Source organism: Adiantum capillus-veneris, chromosome 17 (genome assembly GCF_014529385.1).
Source record: "Adiantum capillus-veneris isolate H3 chromosome 17, ASM1452938v2, whole genome shotgun sequence".
NCBI lineage: Eukaryota > Viridiplantae > Streptophyta > Polypodiopsida > Polypodiales > Pteridaceae > Adiantum > Adiantum capillus-veneris.
The window spans coordinates 37,296,069-37,305,180 of NC_140947.1; positions in this window are offsets into that span (position 1 = coordinate 37,296,069).

Sequence of the window (9,112 nt, forward strand, 5' to 3'; positions counted from 1 at the left end):
ATGCACGATTGGCCAGGCTTTAGTGAGTGCTCAGGTAAGTGCCTTTAAAACCCTCACACACATGTGATTCATGGCTATGTCAACGCTTTTATATTTTAATTTTGTGATGTTTCAGGCTTGAGTTACTCGAGAAATCATGCATGTCTGAAATGTGGTTATCAACTAGGCTTCCGCCGCTCTGAGAATTTGAGCAAGACAGTTTACGAGGATCATGATAGATTTTTGCCTGAAGGACATGAGCTACATGGACCAAACATATGCAAACATGACATGCATCCACTGAAAGCGAGCGATTGGAAAAACATGTGGCTGGAGAGGGGAGATTGGATGCCACCTAGAATGAAAAGACTTTCTATTTTCCATGATCTCCCATACTGGAGTGACCTGCTGATTAATCATTTGCTCAACCCAATGCACATCTTCAAGAATGTGGGGGAGATCATCTGGAAGACCATCACTCGAAAAAGGGAGAGGAAGGCCCAAAGAGATGACCTGCAGGCTGTGGATCGAATGCCACAGATGTGGCCTCGACTTAAACCCAATGGAAAGTGGTCTATACCAAAAGGTCCATGGGTTCTGATTCACACAGAAGAGCAACAAGTGAAGAAGACTATATCTTCATTCAAGACTCCCACAAGGTGCATGCGATGTTTGAAAACAGATTTTACGAGAGATGACAATCTCAGTGGTCTTAAATCCCACGATTGGCACAAATTTTTACAGTTCATCTTACCAATTGTCATAAAGGGTTGTTGGACAGATGACATTAGAAGAACAATCTACAAAATCTGAGTTGGTACACTGGATCGGTTCAAAAGAGATAACAGAAGACAACATCAATGCAGCACGCTTAAATGCTATTGAAGCAGTGTGCATGGTGGAGAAGTACTTATTAACAAACATTCTTACCATCCAAATGCATGTACTTGTGCATGTGGTTGATGAAGTTGCAGTTGCTGGGGTGGTCCATAGCAAGTGGATGTTCTTCTTGGAGAGATTTATGAAGACTTTAAAGGGGTTTGCTCGTCAAAGGGCTCACTTGAGGGTAGCATGGCCGAAGGATGGCTTGTACAAGAGTCTCTTGTCCTCATTAGTGAATTTTTTGTCTCAATTTATCCAGAGATGCCCCGAATGTGGACTAGTGAGGTCAACGTCAAGGTGACAGGGGACGAGCCGCAGGGACAAGGCATCGTTACGAAGATGGACATCACAAAGCGAGAAAAGGTTATGAGATTTTTTCTTCATCATGCAAAAGTGGCTAGAGAGGTACGAAGGGGAAAAGCAACAACATTTGACAGATTGCCTTCAATTCAAGCGCAATCGTGCAACTAGAAACCTTCCTTTTCCAGATCATCTTCAAAAATTACTTGACTTTCCAACTGGGCGGTGGTTAGATGTGACATTCTCAGAGCCAAAGAGGAGTGGAGTGTTGATTACTGAAGAGGAAGAGGAGATGTCAAGGGGTTGCGATTGGCATGTATATTTCACAACTTCCTTTTCGAGCTCTACATGAAGATTAGTTTGCTTTAATAACTTTTAGTCTGTTTCAATTTTGTGGCTGTAGTATCACTAATATGGAGCTTTGTGGTTGCATGGAAAGCACTTCAGAGTGCAACGGATCGACGAACAAAGGGTCACTTTCGACAGTGGTGTTAGGGCAAGCTTCATCCAAGAAAGTAGGAGTAATGCCAGGGATGAGAATACAGAGACTAGCCAACTTGAATACTTTGGCTACATCCAAGACATCTTGAAGATTAGCTTTAGAAAGTTTGATATGTTTATCTTTGATGTCAAGTGGTTCAAAGTTATTACCAGCGGCCCTAATGCAACCGTGCGTAAAGACAAGAGTGGATTGATTCAAGTGAACTCTAGGCGGGTGTGGACAAATCTGCGGGTTACATTCGTACTTTCGCAGCATTGTGAACAAGTTGTGTTCATACATGATCCACTATGGACAAAAAATGATGAGAATGATCTGTCTAAACCCTGTTGGCTCTATGTCATTCAAGTTGCTCCACGTAGCAAGAAAGTGTGTGAAGGATTGGATGTTGAGCTCAAAGAGGTGATTCATGAACAAAGCGCAGGACTGACTCCAACTTTAAGTTTAGATTTTGAGGTGGATGTCAGCATTGAGCAATTGTCTGAACCTAGAGATGAGGTGTCAAATAGTGAAGCTGATGCGGAGAGCGACGAAGAAGTAGAGTTCAATGACAAAAATGCAGAAGTAGAGATTGAGATAGACATCTTTGGTGCATCAGATCTCATAGAGGATGAGAGATTAACTAATGACTTTTTCTAGGAAACCTTTTGTAAATCTCTTTTTATTAGTCTACAATACACTTTAGATGTCGTCATTTGTGTAGCAGTTTCGTTGATTTGTTTTTGTATTGATTAATGATTTCTTACGTAAACTAATGTATATTGTGGGTGTTGTTTGTGTATGATTAGCCATGGCCGATGACGATGAGCCATACTCTCCTAGTTTTAGTTTTTCTGTCACTCCGATCGGCATGTCACCCGAGCAGATGGGCTCGTTTTTGTCTCAATTCACACCAAAGCAGATCGTGATGGCACACCACCTTTGGGGTGCGGGTCCCTCTAGACCTACTACGACTGACCCTATGCCCGGGACTAGTGTGGTCCCTACACCGAGGGACCCCACACCTCAGTCGCGTGTGCTCCCTATGCCTAGGACTCATGTGCCCCCTACACCGACGGGTGGTTCATCCTCGAGACGAGGTAGGCGTCATTCTGGAGGCGGTGGTTGATGTGGTAGCGGTTCTACTGATGTGTCCACACCACCAAGAGAGCGTCCACCACTCTCTTCAGTAGATAGTTCACCGATGGGCACACCACGTACACCTTGGGGATCACATGAGCATGATCTTAGCAAGGTGTACAAGAGCAGGGATGGGGCTGTTGTGGTAGATAGGAGACCTACTACGACTGACCTTATGCCCGGGACTAGTGTGGTCCCTACACCGAGGGACCCCACACCTCAGTCTCGTGTGCTCCCTACGCCTAGGACTCATGTGCCCCCTACACCGACGGGTGGTTCATCCTCTAGACGAGGTAGGCGTCATTCTGGAGGCGGTGGTTGCTGTGGTAGCGGTTCTACTGATGCGTCCACACCACCAAGAGAGCGTCCACCACTCTCTTCAGTAGATAGTTCACCGATGGGCACACCACGTACACCTTGGGGATCACATGAGCATGATCTTAGCAAGGTGTACAAGAGCAGGGATGGGACTGTTGTGGTAGATAGGGTGGAAAGGCCATGCGAGAGAGGATTTGACAGCTCTGTACGATTTAGTTTGGTCACTCTGTGATGGAGATTTGGGATAACCTCGATGCTGAGAGAAAGAATTACATCGTCGATGCCATTTAGAGAGAGTACATGCCGGCAGAGGGGTACGATCAAGTCTCGAACTACTGGATTTTGAGTGTGGCAAAGTCCACGATGTCACACCGTTGGTCAAAGGCGAGAGATAGATACAATGATGGCAGTCCCAAGCCAGCATGGTTGGACGCAAAGGAGTGGACAAGAATTGCACTAGAGACACAAGACAATCCTGATAGATTTCAGCAGCAGAGAGATGCAGTCAGAGTACGTTTGGAGTCTGCTAGAGCGTCACATCTTGGGAGTGGAGGCTACGATACGCTTCGACATGAGTTTGTAAGTATTATACGTATGCTTTAAATTATTGATAATATATATGTTACTTGAAGATTTATCTAATGATTAAATCATAATTTTGGAGGAAGTTGCCGTGAAGCACCTTCCGACATGCCAAGAGGAGAAGTATGGGTACACGCATGGACTTGTGGCACTTTTGACCCAGCTGCTCTGTAGGAGGAGGGAGAGACGTCAATTTGGAGGCATTACCATGAGGGTCTTCTCACTCAGTATTGTTTGCATATGTACAATTTTGTAGTGCTTATGTTTATGTTTACGGTATGGCACAGATGTTATGGTTAAGGTTTGACAGTCAACTTAAGATTATGGTTTTGCTATGATGGTATGACAATCATCTGATGGTTATGGTTGTGCAATGATGGTATGGCAATCAGGTGATGGTTATGGTTTTGCTATGATGGTATAGCAATCATGTGATGGTTATGGTTGTGTAATGATGGTATGGATGTTATGGTTATGGTATGACAAGCAAGTTATGGTAATGGTTATGGTATGGCAATAGGTTATGTTTATGGTTTTACAATTTTTGACTTATGTTTTAATTATGTTAACAAGTTATGTTATTCTTACAATTTTGCTAATTGCCATACACTCGCTCTTTAGCGTCAGTTTCTAGGTGGAGTGCAGTTGCTTGTGCACTCTTCCTTAGGGCAGAGAGGGTTGTTTTCTTTTGCTGCAGTACATGCAACATTAGTTCCGAGCCCTCTCTACCCAAAAACATTTGCAGGTTTGGTCGTCGGTACAGGTAACGATATGAGCGTCGGTAGGGGCAATGGTATGAGCGTCGAAATACACTATACAAATACCGGTGTGTATTACGTTGTCTATTCCGATGCATATTTGAAGGTTTATTCCGACTAAGCTATACCGATGATCATACCGATGCTACGATATCGGCGTCTCTTCCGAGGCCTATTTCAGTGCTTTTTAGTTTAAAAAGTAACTTCATTTCATCGGTACCTGCACCGATTTCTGTGCGATGTCTTGTAGTGGAGAACTTGAGCCAATTAAAAACCAAACAATTGGTTGAAGAGAGTAGGAGAAGGAGAAAATCCGTTTGAAAATTCACAAAAAAATAGACTTAAGTTGCAAAAAATGCCAATTATTCTGTAAAATTTTCCTCTTTGAATCTATAATAAGAGATAGTTTTGTATGTCCATGAAATTCATTTTTCTCAAACACTGCATGACTATGTAGCCATGAGATGTAACCAGAAGGCATCTATTCTGCAAAAATTTCCTCTTTGAATCTATCCTAAAGAGAATTTTGTATGCCCATGGAATTGAATTTTCTCAAACACATTGTGTAGCCATGAGATGTAACCAAAAGGCAAACACCCACTGGATGTAGAGAATTATGTCAAGCTTTTGAACTATGAAGTTTTTTGTAAACCATTTCTGCCTCTTGGGCAATTTGAACGAGACCTTATACTTCATATTTTTTATTTGTTCAAGTGTTTTGGAGCCAAGCTCTGTGGTAGATTTATAGATTTAGTGAATTTTTTTTGAATAAGAGTCGCACTGCTCTTTCGAGTTCCACTTTGGAATTTTCAGCTAGAAGAAAAAAGCCATATGTGCTTAGCAAAAATCACAAGCTTAGCTCTTACTATGCTCAACAATCTTTCACATTTTAGCTCCTACTTAGCTTAGCTGAATTTAAATATGCAGTCAATGTATCTCCCCAATTCTTATTGTTTATTTGGTCATATCTTATTCATATAATGCTACTCTTATATTATTGTAACAAAAGAACATCAATATAAGTGTACGCAATTGAACATGCTACATCTCCTTGTTGGGTATTAACTAAGGGTTATTGTATGGTATTACATGAGCTTACAATAGGTGGGTTTTATAAGGCAACAATGATAGATGTAACAAAGGAGGGACTTGTATGGTTGGGGTCAAAAAGGAAAAAAAATTGCACGTAGGTCACACCTCCCTAGTACTAGTAGTTAATCTGCCTCACCATCACATGGCTACCCTCAAGGAAAGAAACTTTATTTGAGGGATTCACTAATTTTTTTCTCACTCAAAAAAACTTGCTCGTCATTTTGTAAGACTCCTGTATTTCAGTTGAGGAACATAGCGCACATGTTGTAGAATATAGGATTCACCACTACGTAATGACAACAAACATCTCCTGCACCTGCAATGTGAAACGCCAAACATTGGTCAAGTGCACAATACCAAAGCTCCCGCTAGAGAATGTGTTGAACCTCTCATGATGTGGTGTGACGTGGAAAACTACACCCTCATCTAGCACCTGCAATGTGAAACGCCAAACATTGGTCAAGTGCACAATACCAAAGCTCCCGCTAGAGAATGTGTTGAACCTCTCATGATGTGGTGTGACGTGGAAAACTACACCCTCATCTAGCAACCAACGGGGAAAAGTGTCACCTCTGGAAGACATGTAAGGGGAAGAAACACTAAAGAGAAACGTGACATCACCATCACTGGCATATAAATCCACCGTTGTAGCATGTGTCAAAACCTCATTTTCATCACACATACATCTCCATTACTATCTCATACATTTGAAACATCAACACCTTATAAGCCTTGTGTGATCACAATGCCAACATCCCATATACGGGCAACTACGAGACCGTCGTCTCTCACGAGTCATCACTGTCTACTTTGAACTACCACACATCTGCTGCCATAAGTGAATGTCAAAGTGGGAGATCAACTTGACCATTACACAATCCTGAAAACCATGATCAATTGCATCAAATTTGATACTTGCATATGCATAAAACAGGTCCACAATTTGTTATTTGTAGCATACAATCTAGAACAAACAACTCAATTGAGCATAAAGCGCATAACCATATATGCAAGTAGTAAGAAAACACGCTCAAAATGCATCCCACAAGAAAAGTGTTTGCAAAGACGGAAGGGTGTCCCTTGAAACTTGAGTAAAAACTCAAAAATCTCACCAAAACCGCACAGAGCATGAACTGACACACGGTGTCTCATTAGAGAAATCCACAAATGGTATACATAAACTACCAAAACCCTGGAAAACTACCAAAAAAATTGGATGGCTGTCACTCTAATGAATGAAATCCTCTTGCAAATAAGGCAAAGGAATGCACCTGAGTAATCTCCAGACACGCATGGGTGCTACTACATGGTAAAACATGGTGAAGAGGTGGACTTTGGTACAGCAAAGGGCAAGGCATTTCGACACCATCTTCAAATTCTTATACATTCAACGTATAAGAACTATTTTGTAAAGTTTCGAAACCAATTGCCCAATCATGCACGCTACATTGAGGACATGCTGCATGCTAGATTTCCAAATGCTCGTTTTTCACAACAATGGCTGGAGGGCTACATAAAAACATTTTTGAAAAACAAGCAGTCCAGTATACGGCGTGCAGCAGCCAACCAGGTTAGAGATCCAGACAGGAGCTATCGCGGTGGCAAAATGGCAGATGCGAAGTGGGACTAGGCAATGTAAGAAAAGAGCGATCAAGCTGCGAGACGGGCTCATCCTACAGACAACAACGCAAAGCTCGTACTACCAGGCAAACTCCCACGCACTATGGATCAAGAGGCAAAGCAGCTTGGAAGGACAAATATGTAAGATTGATTAAATTATAACCTAAATCGGTGATTATAAAGATTGTAGTTGATGATTTGTTACTGTTATTGCTAACTTAGAAAAATATCACTCTTCCTTGATCAACCAGAGAGATGGTCAAGTATCGGGAGCGACATATTTGATACTTGGCGATGGTTGTTTGAGAACAACCACATCTCTTGCCAGCAATTCGACGTAGCGGTTGGATCACTAGAAGCGGTAAGTTTAAACAAGTAATTTTGTATCAATTGTTTTGAGCTGTTAATAATTATTTAATTTGGTTTGGTTTTATGTAAAGTCAAGGTGACCAAACGTACATGCCTCTGGACAACAACGAGAACGAGGAGGATTAGATAGAAAAATATTTATCCAAACTTTCGTAAAGTCCCAATGTGACACAATGTATATACAACTATTTACATTTTATTTGTAACCTTTTTAAATAGTTGATCTTTTGCACATTACATTGTCAAGGTAAAGTAAATTCAATTTAATTCTTTTGTTTTTTGGTATACTCTTTTAAAAAACAATTGATGCTCATTGTTTTATGCAGGTCAAAAATAAAGGTGCTCATTTGGGCCACCCAAAATGAGCACCTTTGTTTTTGAATGGCCGATTAGCGGTAATTAGTGCGGTAATAACAGCAGCAACAATCACGATAATATCTGCGGTAATATACCTGCTGCTATTACCGCGCTTATTGCTTTCAAACCACTACCGCATTATGAGCCGCGGTTATTGCCACGCACATAATTTTTTCTCTCTCCATTTTCCTTTGTTTTTCCTCGGCAATGTTAGCGGTTATAAACTACTCCTCTTATAGTGAGACCTTCCTCATGAGGCATCACATTATGCACACATACGTATGTGTACTTTGCACTATTAGCAAAGAAGGACACATCCTCAACACACCGGACCAACGACATGCAAATGAAGACGACAACATCAAATGAAGCCAACGACATGAAGATGAAAAAGGCGATAACAAACGATGACGATGACAAAATGAAAACAATTTTTGAATAGGACACACATGACGACCTCTTCACACAAAATGAATGAGTGAATGGACATTTTTGTGCTATGATATGAGCAACAGTAAAGAACAAGTAGGTATTGATTTGACAGTTCGGTTCTACAAAGGATCGGAGTCAACCTTGTTCATTGAAACTCCATTGAGATATGCACATCAAAGAACATTACAAAATATACATCTTAGCATGGACAAATGCATGCTTATGGAGGTCACTCTACATTTCCAAGTAGAGTTGTCTACTTTCCTTAGGCCTCCCAAAGGGTTCCTAGCTCATTGTAGTCAAATGACGAGACCAAAGTCTTGTAAAACTTCACATTAGCATCTCTATAGCCACTTATTATGGCCATTGGTGCCTCATTAATGGAACTTCAAAATCAGGCCTTCAATATGAAACTATGTCGGAATACAAAATATGGAACCCTGAGGGGGGGGGGGGGGGGGGGGGAGAGAGAGAGAGAGAGAGAGAGAGAGAGAGAGAGAGGCTGGCTTGGTTAGGAGGCACGAAGCAACCTTCCTAATATGCAGCATCCTCCTCCATGTCCCACTACGTTGTTGCCCTTAGTCTCCTACGTGCCTGTCCATATTGTGTGTCATGATGCCTTCCATTGCTACCTGTAACAGAGGAGAATGTAGACCCCAGAAGCCTTTTTGTGCAAATGCTACATGATCATTTCTTGCATGCCCTAGAATTGTTGATGAGTGTGGTTTACATGCCTAGCACTACTTTTGCAAGTAGGGTTATGTCCCACCATTGGGCCCAACTCCCATTGCTTGACATGTAGCAA